General features: G+C 50.7%; 1 protein-coding gene across 1 annotated transcript in view; it reads right to left on the bottom strand.

The window, feature by feature from the left end:
* Nucleotides 1-7500, bottom strand: part of LOC125032037 (mucin-2-like) — a 26501-nt gene that overhangs the window by 16051 nt on the left and 2950 nt on the right. The gene's annotated exons all lie outside the window — the stretch shown is intronic.

The following is a 7500-nucleotide window of genomic DNA, read 5'->3' as shown; positions in this document are numbered from 1 at the left end:
ATCGCTCCCCCCCCCCTCCCTCTCTCCCCTCCTCCTTCCCTCCCTCTACTCCCACCCCTCTCTCACCGCTCCCCCTCCCCATCCTCTTTCCCCATTCTCCCTTCTCTCCACTCTCTCCCCCCCCCTCCCTCTCCTCCCCCCCTCATCACTCCTCTCCCCCCCCACCCTTCCCTTCACCCCCTCCCTTTCTCTCCCCCTCCCTCTCCCCCCATCTCCCCCTCCCCCCTACCTCCTCTCCCCTCTCTCTCCTCACTTCCACCCCTCGCCTCTTCGTCTCCCCTCCACCACTCCCTTTTCCACTCTCTCTCCCCCCCCATCCTCCTCTCCCATCCTCCCCCCCCCTCTCCTCCCTCCATCCTCTCTTCTCTCCCTCCTCCATCATACTCTCTCCATCCTCCTCTCCGTCCTCTTCCTCTCCCTCCTCTCCCTCACCCCCCCTCTCCGCCCCTCTCTCTTCCCCCCTCTCCACCCCCCCCCCCTCACCCCTCTCTCTCTCCCCTCTTCCCCCCTCCTCCTCCCCCCTCCCCTCCCCCCTTCTGCCCTTCTCCCCTCCTCTCTCTCCCCCCCTCTCTCCCCTCCTCCCCTTCTCCCCTCCTCTCTCCACCTCTCTCCCCCTCTCTCCCCTTTCCCCCACCCACTCCTCTCCCTCTCCTCCCCTCTTTCGTTCCTCCTCTCCCCTTCCCCCCTCCCTCCTCTTCCCCCTTCTCCCTCTTCTCCCTCCTCCTCTCCTCTCCTCCGTCTCTCTCTCCCCCCTCCTCCCCCCTCCTCTCCTCTTCCTCCCCACTTCCCACTCTCCCCCCTTCCTTCACCCCTCCTCTTCTCCCTTTCTCCATCTCCCCCCTCCCCCACTTCCCCTCTTCCTCTGTCTCCCCCCTTCCCTCTCGTCCTTCCCCCGCACCCCTCCCTCCCCCTCTCCTCTCCCCCTCCTCCCCCCTCTCCCCCTCCCCCCTCTTCCCCCCATTTACACCCCCCCACCCTCTCCCTCTCTCCTCCCCCCCCCCCCTCCTCTCAACCCCTTCGCTCTCCTCACCCCTCCTCCTCTCCCCCCTTCTCTCCTCCCCCTCCTCCTCCTTCTCCTCCTCCTCCCCTCCTCCTCTCTCCCTTCCCCCTCTCTCCCTCCTCCTCTCTCCCTCCCTCGCTCTCCTCCTCCCTCCTCCTCTCCCCCTCCTCTCCTCATCTCCCTCTCCCCTCTCCTCCCTCCTCCTCCTTCCCTCCTTCTCCTCTCCTCTCCTCCCTCTTCCTCCCTCCCCCTCCCCTCTCCCCTTCTCCTCCCCCCCTCCCCCTCTCCCTCCCCCACCTCGCCTCTCCATCCCTCCTCCCCCTCTCACCTCCCCTCCTCCCTCTCCCCTCTCTCCCCCCCTCCTCCCCTCTCCTCGCCCTCTCCCCCTCTCCTCTCTCTCTCCCCTCCTCCCCTCTCTCCTCCTCCCTCTCTCTCCTCTCCACTCTCCCTACCCCTCCCTCTCTCTCCCCTCCTCCCTCCTCCCCTCCTCCCCCTCACTCTCCCTCCCTCTCCCTCCCCTCCATCTTACCATCTCTCCCTCTCTCCCTCTCCCTCATCTCCGTCTCTCCCCTCTCCCCCCTCTCTCTCACCTCCTTCCCCCCTCCTCCTCTCCCCCCCCCTCCCTCCTCCCTCCCTTCTCTCCTCCCCCTCCCTCTCCTCCTCCCCCTCTTTCCCCCCTCTCTCCCTCCCCCCTACCTCCCTCCCCCCCTCCCCTCTCTTCCCTCCTCCTTCCCACTCACCTCTCCCTCTCCTCCCCCCTCCCTCTCTCTCTCCTCCTCTCTCTCCCCCCCTCTCCCCCCTCCCTCGCTCTCTCCTCTCCTCTCCTCTCCCTCTCTCCTCCCCCTCTCCTCCCTTCCCCTCTCTCACTCCCTCTCCCCTCCTCCCCCCCCCTTCCTCTTCCCCTCCACCTCCACTTCCTCTCCCCCTCACTCTCCCTCTCTCCCTCTCTCCTCTCCTCCTCCTCTCCTCCCCTCTCACCCCTCCTCCCTCCCTCTCGTCCTCTCTTCTCTCCTCCCCGCTTCTCTTCCCTCGCCCCTTCTCCCTCCTCCTCCCCCCCCGCTCCATCCCTTCCTCCCTCCTTCCTCTCCTCACCTCTCCCCCCCTCCCCCCCACATTCCTCCCCTCTCCTTCCTCCCCCTCTCCCTCCTCTCCTCCCCTCTCCCTCTCCCCTCCCCCACCTCCTCTCTCCTCCTCCTCCTCTCCTCCCTCTCTCCTGTCTCCTCCCCCTCCCCCTTCTCACCTCCCCACGCCCTCTCCTCTCTCCCTCCCTTCTCCCCGTCTCTCCCCTTTCCTTTCCCCTTTTCTCCCCTCCGCCCCCTCCACCTCATCCTCTCTCTCCTCCCTCCACCCTCTCTCTCTCTCTCTCCATCCCCTCCTCCCCCCCCCCCCCTCCCACTCTCTCCCCTCCTCCCCTCCCTCCCCCCTCCCTCCCTCCTCTCTCCTCTTCTCTCTCCTCTCTCCTCCTCTCCCTCTCCCCCTCCCCCCCCCCCCCCCCTCCCCCTCTCTCCCCTCTCCTCCTCCTCCTCTCCCCTCGACCTCTCTCCCCCTCTCTCTCTCTTAAACATATATATATATAATATATATATATATACATCTATACTTAAATAAAAGGTTTTAAAAAAAAACCCAAAAAAAGGGAAAAAGGGAGTTCCTTCGATAATCACTTCTCAAGGAACCGGTAACGATTTGTGGTTGTGGCTGTTGTAGGCCTCGCGGTTCGTTGCCGGATTGTCGTTCCTGAGGTTTCCGGAAGCGGGGCCCTAGTTGTCGATGGTGGGCCGGGGGTGGTTGTAGTTCGGAAGGTTGTTGCTGGTTCTGGTGTTTTGGTTGGTCCCGGTGTTGTGGTTGGTTAGCTGGGTGTTTTGTTGGTTTTGGGGTTGTTGGTTTTGGTGTTGTGGTGTTGGTTTTTGGTTGTTGTGGTGTTGGTTTTGGTGTTGTGGCGTTGGTTCTGGGGTTTGGTAGTTGGTTCTGGTGGTTGTGTTGGTTCTGGTGTTGTGATGTGGTTTGGGTGTTGTTGTTGGTTTTGGTGTGGTGTTTGGGTTTTGGTATTGGGTTTTTTCTGGTGTTGTGGTATTGGTTTTTTGGTGTTGTGGTAGTTGGGTTCGGTTTTGTTGTTGGTTTCTTGGGGGTTGTGGTGTTTGGGTTTTGGTGTTGTGGTAGTTTGGTTTTCGGTGTGTTGTTAGTTTGGGTTTGGTGTTGTTGTTGTTCTGGTGTTGTGGGGTTGGTTCGTATTTTGGTTGGCTCTGGTGTTGTGGTAGTTGGTTCCTGGTGTTGTGGTAAAAGGTTTTTGGTTTTGTGGTAAGTTGGTCTGGTGTTGTGGTATGTTTTTGTTTTGTGGTAGTTGGCTTTTGTGTTGTGGAGTTTGGGGTTTTTGGTTTTTGTTGTTGGTTCTGGTGTTGTGGTAGCGGTTCTGGTGTTTTTGGTAGTTGTTCTGGTTCGGTATTTTGTTTTCTGGTGTTGTGGTAGTTTTGGTTTTTGGTGTTGTGGTAGTTGGTTTGGTGTTGGTGGTTGTTTTTTCCCCCGGTGTAGTTGGTTTGGTTTTTTGGTGTTGTGGTAGTTGGTTCTGGGTTTGTGGTAGTTGGTTTTTTTGGTGTTTTGGTAGTTGGTTCTGGTTTTTGGTTTGGTTCGTGTTTTTGGTAGTTTTGGTCTGATGTTTTTGGTAGTTGGTTCTGGGATGTGTGGGGTTTTGGTTTTTGGTGATGGTGGAGTTGGTTCCGTTTTTGGTGTTGGTGGATTTGGGTTTGGTGGGGGATTGGTTTTTTGGTGTTGTGTAGTTTTGGGTTTAATGTTTTTGGTAGTTTGGTTTTTTCTGGTGATGTGGTAGCTTGGTTTGGTGATGGTGGTGTTGGTTTGGTGTTGTGGTAGTTGGTTCTGATTGGGGTGGAGTTGGTTCTGGGTGTTTTTGGTGTTGGTTCTGGCCCTTTTTGTGGTAGTTGGTTTGGGTGTGGGTTGGAGGGTTCTGATGTTTTGGGTAGTTGGTTCTTTATGTTGTGGTAGTTGGTTTTTTTGGTGATGTGGTAGTTGGTTTTTGGTGTGTGGTAGTTTGGGTTTTGGGTGTTTTTGGTAGTTTGGTTCTGGGTTGTGGTAGTTGGTTCTGGTGTTGTGGTAGTTGGTTCGGTGTTGGGTTGTAGTTTTTTGGTGTTGTGGTAGTTGGTTCTGGTTTTTGTGGTAGTTGTTTGGTTTGTTTGTTTTCTTCGGTGTTTGGTAGTTGGTTTCCTTTGGGGTTGTGTATTGGTTCTGGTGTTGTGGTGTTGGTTCGGTGTTTTTTTGTTGGTTTTTTTGGTGTTGTGGTAGTTGGTTTCCCGGTGTTGTGGTTGGTTTGTGTTGTGGAGTTGGGGTTTGTGGTGTTTGTGGTAGTGTTTTTGGTGTTGTGGGTAGGTTTGGTTCTGGACAAAAGAAAAAGGTCGTCAGGTTTTTTTTTAAAACAAAAAAAAAATCTAATTTTTTCCCGGTCGTTTATTAAAAAAAGGAGATAATAACGAAAAAACGGAAAAAAATAAAAAAAAAAAAAAAATAGAATTCGCCGCAAACCAAAGTACGAATTGCCAGGGATGGTCCCACCGGCAATTCGTGAATTTCTCTTTCTTTCTTCACGAATTCCAGTATAACCTTCTCTGAGATTTACTCCACTCAACTCACGCTCACCCAATCAAACTCAAAAACGGCAGGACAAAGAAAAAAGGCGGACGCGCGGGGCGAGGGAAGTATGACACATGTGGTCCGAAACACTGTCACGGGCCGACCGGACTTTCACACCTGCCAGAGGACGCAGCGGTCGAGATTTGGGCAGCAGGTTGCATGTAAATATATATATATAATATATATATATATATATATATATATATATATATAATATGTGTACATATATGTATAATAAGTAAGTGTGTGTGTGTGTGCGGTGTGTGTTGGTGTATTTATATATATATATATATTAATAGGTAAATATAAAAACTAAAAACATACATACTTAGGAATGTACTTTCAACTATAATTAAAAATAACTTTTTTACCTTTACTGACTTCACAAAATGATACCGATAGTGGACGGAGGCTGCCATTCATTTTTTTGATTCGGGGGAGAGTTGCCCAGCAAGGCAAACAAGTTATTTTTTTTCTTTTCTTTTTTTTCCTATTTTTTTCCCTTTTTTTTTTTTTTTTATAATTTAAATTTACACACTATATAGACTGGTTTTTTATTTTTTTTTTTTTTTTTTATTGTTTTTTATTTTTTTTTCTTTTTTTTTCTTACTTTTCTATTTTTTTTTTTTTTGCTCTACCTAAAATACGCCCCCTAGAATAATTCATTTTTCTTAAAATCTTTTGTTCACTTCGCTCGGCTGCCATTTTTTATTTATAAGGATGCCACTATACCGGCCGCCGGTTTTAACTGGCGTCCGTTTGCAGAGCGCCATTACCCCCCATTGGCCCTTATTGCTTGGGCTAACGACGATAATTGATATGTCCTATTGGCGGGTATTTATTATTTATTTTATGTAATGAATAATTCGTATGAGCATATCTTGAGGGGGGGGGGTAGTCTCTTCTAAAACCTTGGCTGCCACAGACAATCCTTCAAAAGGGGGGATTTGGGGAGGGAATTCTAGCAATTTGGCGGAGATGGGAGAATTTTTGTGGCACAGTGTAAAAAATCTCGGGGGATGTTTAACGACACTCATGTGGATGGTGGCTGTTTATCCTTGGCCTAGGTTTTTTTTTTAAAATGACTCTGTTCGTCTTCTCAGTAGGAGGGGGCGTAGGTAGTGTAGGGGTTAGGGGGGATGGGGGGGAATGTATGGGGGTGGGTGGGAGGGGGGAAAAGGGGGATAACACCATGGCCCGTCACCGATGGCGTTAGAAGGGGAGAAATGTCTCTTTTTCCTTTTCCATGGTGATATTGGCTACTTAGGCCCATTACCCTTAAATAAAAATTTCTGCGGCCAAGGCCCTTTCCAGGCAAGTACTGTGAGGTGGTGTTAATACGTGGGTGGTCTCCAGCACCCTCCCCCTCAACCCCACCACCCTCCCCACCCCCCCCCCCCCCCCCCCCCCCTTCTCGCCCAGGGTGCGAGGAAAGTTTGCTACTGTAGCCTGGAGGGTTACTGTTGTGGTGATTGGGCCACCTCCGGCGGGTAAGGGACTAAGCCGCTCATCCGAGTCAGCAACCAGCTGACACTCGTTTAGCTAGGGTCAACATTAGTCGACACCGGGCCGGGCCCCGCCTTTTACTTTCTCCCCCCTCATGGACATAAGTCCGAATTTGCTTAGCACATATCGGACCCTTTTCCTTATCTGCCCCGAGGCCCGACATCTGCCAACCTTCCCGTTCCCCGACTACCCTTGCTGTGGCATCCCCACCTCAAACAGCCCCAGTGGTTTCTGACTGTTCTGCATGCTGCAGCATTATGGGAAAGTCCAATGGATGTTGCCCCAAACGTACAAAAGTGTCTGTATATATCCCTTGCAGAAGTTTTGTTAGTTATGGATTTTTGTTTCGAAAAAAAAATGATTGTAAATAACTAAGTAGAAAATGATCACAAGGTATGGAGGAGAATCTCATTTTAGACAATTCATCGAATCATAATTGCAACTGTTAAATTCTCTGGTTGGACTTTCAATAGTAGAGCCAAAAAATATCAAGGGGAGGTTGGGTGTTTCAAAGCCAACGTGTCCGTCTTACCCCCGTCGGGGGGTTTCCCCCTCCTCTGGTGGGTTGGTGTGTGTTTGTGTTGGGTATTGGTGTTTTTTTTGTGTGTGTGTTGGGGTGGGTGTGTAATTGTGTTTGTGTGTGGTAACTGAATCCACCAGAGACCAAGGCCAGAAGTGGGGCGCCCTAGTTAAATGTCATTCAAAAAACTATAATTCATCAGTTGTGTGCACTATATGAAAGACAAATAGAAGGGCATGAAATAGCATGAGCTTAAAGGGAGAAGGGGGGAAGAAAACCCCTTACAGTACACCTTTTACAACTGACTGGATTTTTTTTTTTATTTGAGTAGGGGGCATGGCTGGTTAGGTTAGGGTTAGAGTTGCCAAATCCCCTTTTCCCCTTGATCATTTTTTGGTGTTTAGTTATAGTTTTTTTTAACAGGACATAACTGCTGCAAGAGCGAGATTTTGTGGACTTCTTATGGTTTTTTTTGCTGGCAACATCCGGCATTACGACGTGCACCAAAACCAAATAAATATAAATATCAGACTGAAAGAGGGGCGTTTTTTCTACCATCAGTTTGTGAGGGCCATTTGGGGTGGGGTTTCCCCGACCGGGGAAACCATTTTTAACCCCTCTCGTTTCCAGGGGAAAGCAGTTCCCCAATCCAACAATGGGATTTATGTTTGGGGCATCCATGGGACCTTTCTAATTGATTATGGATATTTGTTACGTCAATAATGATTTGTTATTAGACACTTTTTTTTTTTAAATTTTTAGTTTTTTTTTTTTAAACGAGTGGTTTCAAGGTATATCTTATTATTATCTATATCTGTATTCTTTTCAATCTATT

Source organism: Penaeus chinensis, chromosome 14, assembly GCF_019202785.1.
Source record: "Penaeus chinensis breed Huanghai No. 1 chromosome 14, ASM1920278v2, whole genome shotgun sequence".
Lineage (NCBI taxonomy): Eukaryota > Metazoa > Arthropoda > Malacostraca > Decapoda > Penaeidae > Penaeus > Penaeus chinensis.
Note: the sequence above shows the minus strand (reverse complement) of the source record. Positions and strands in the feature narration are given on the sequence as shown.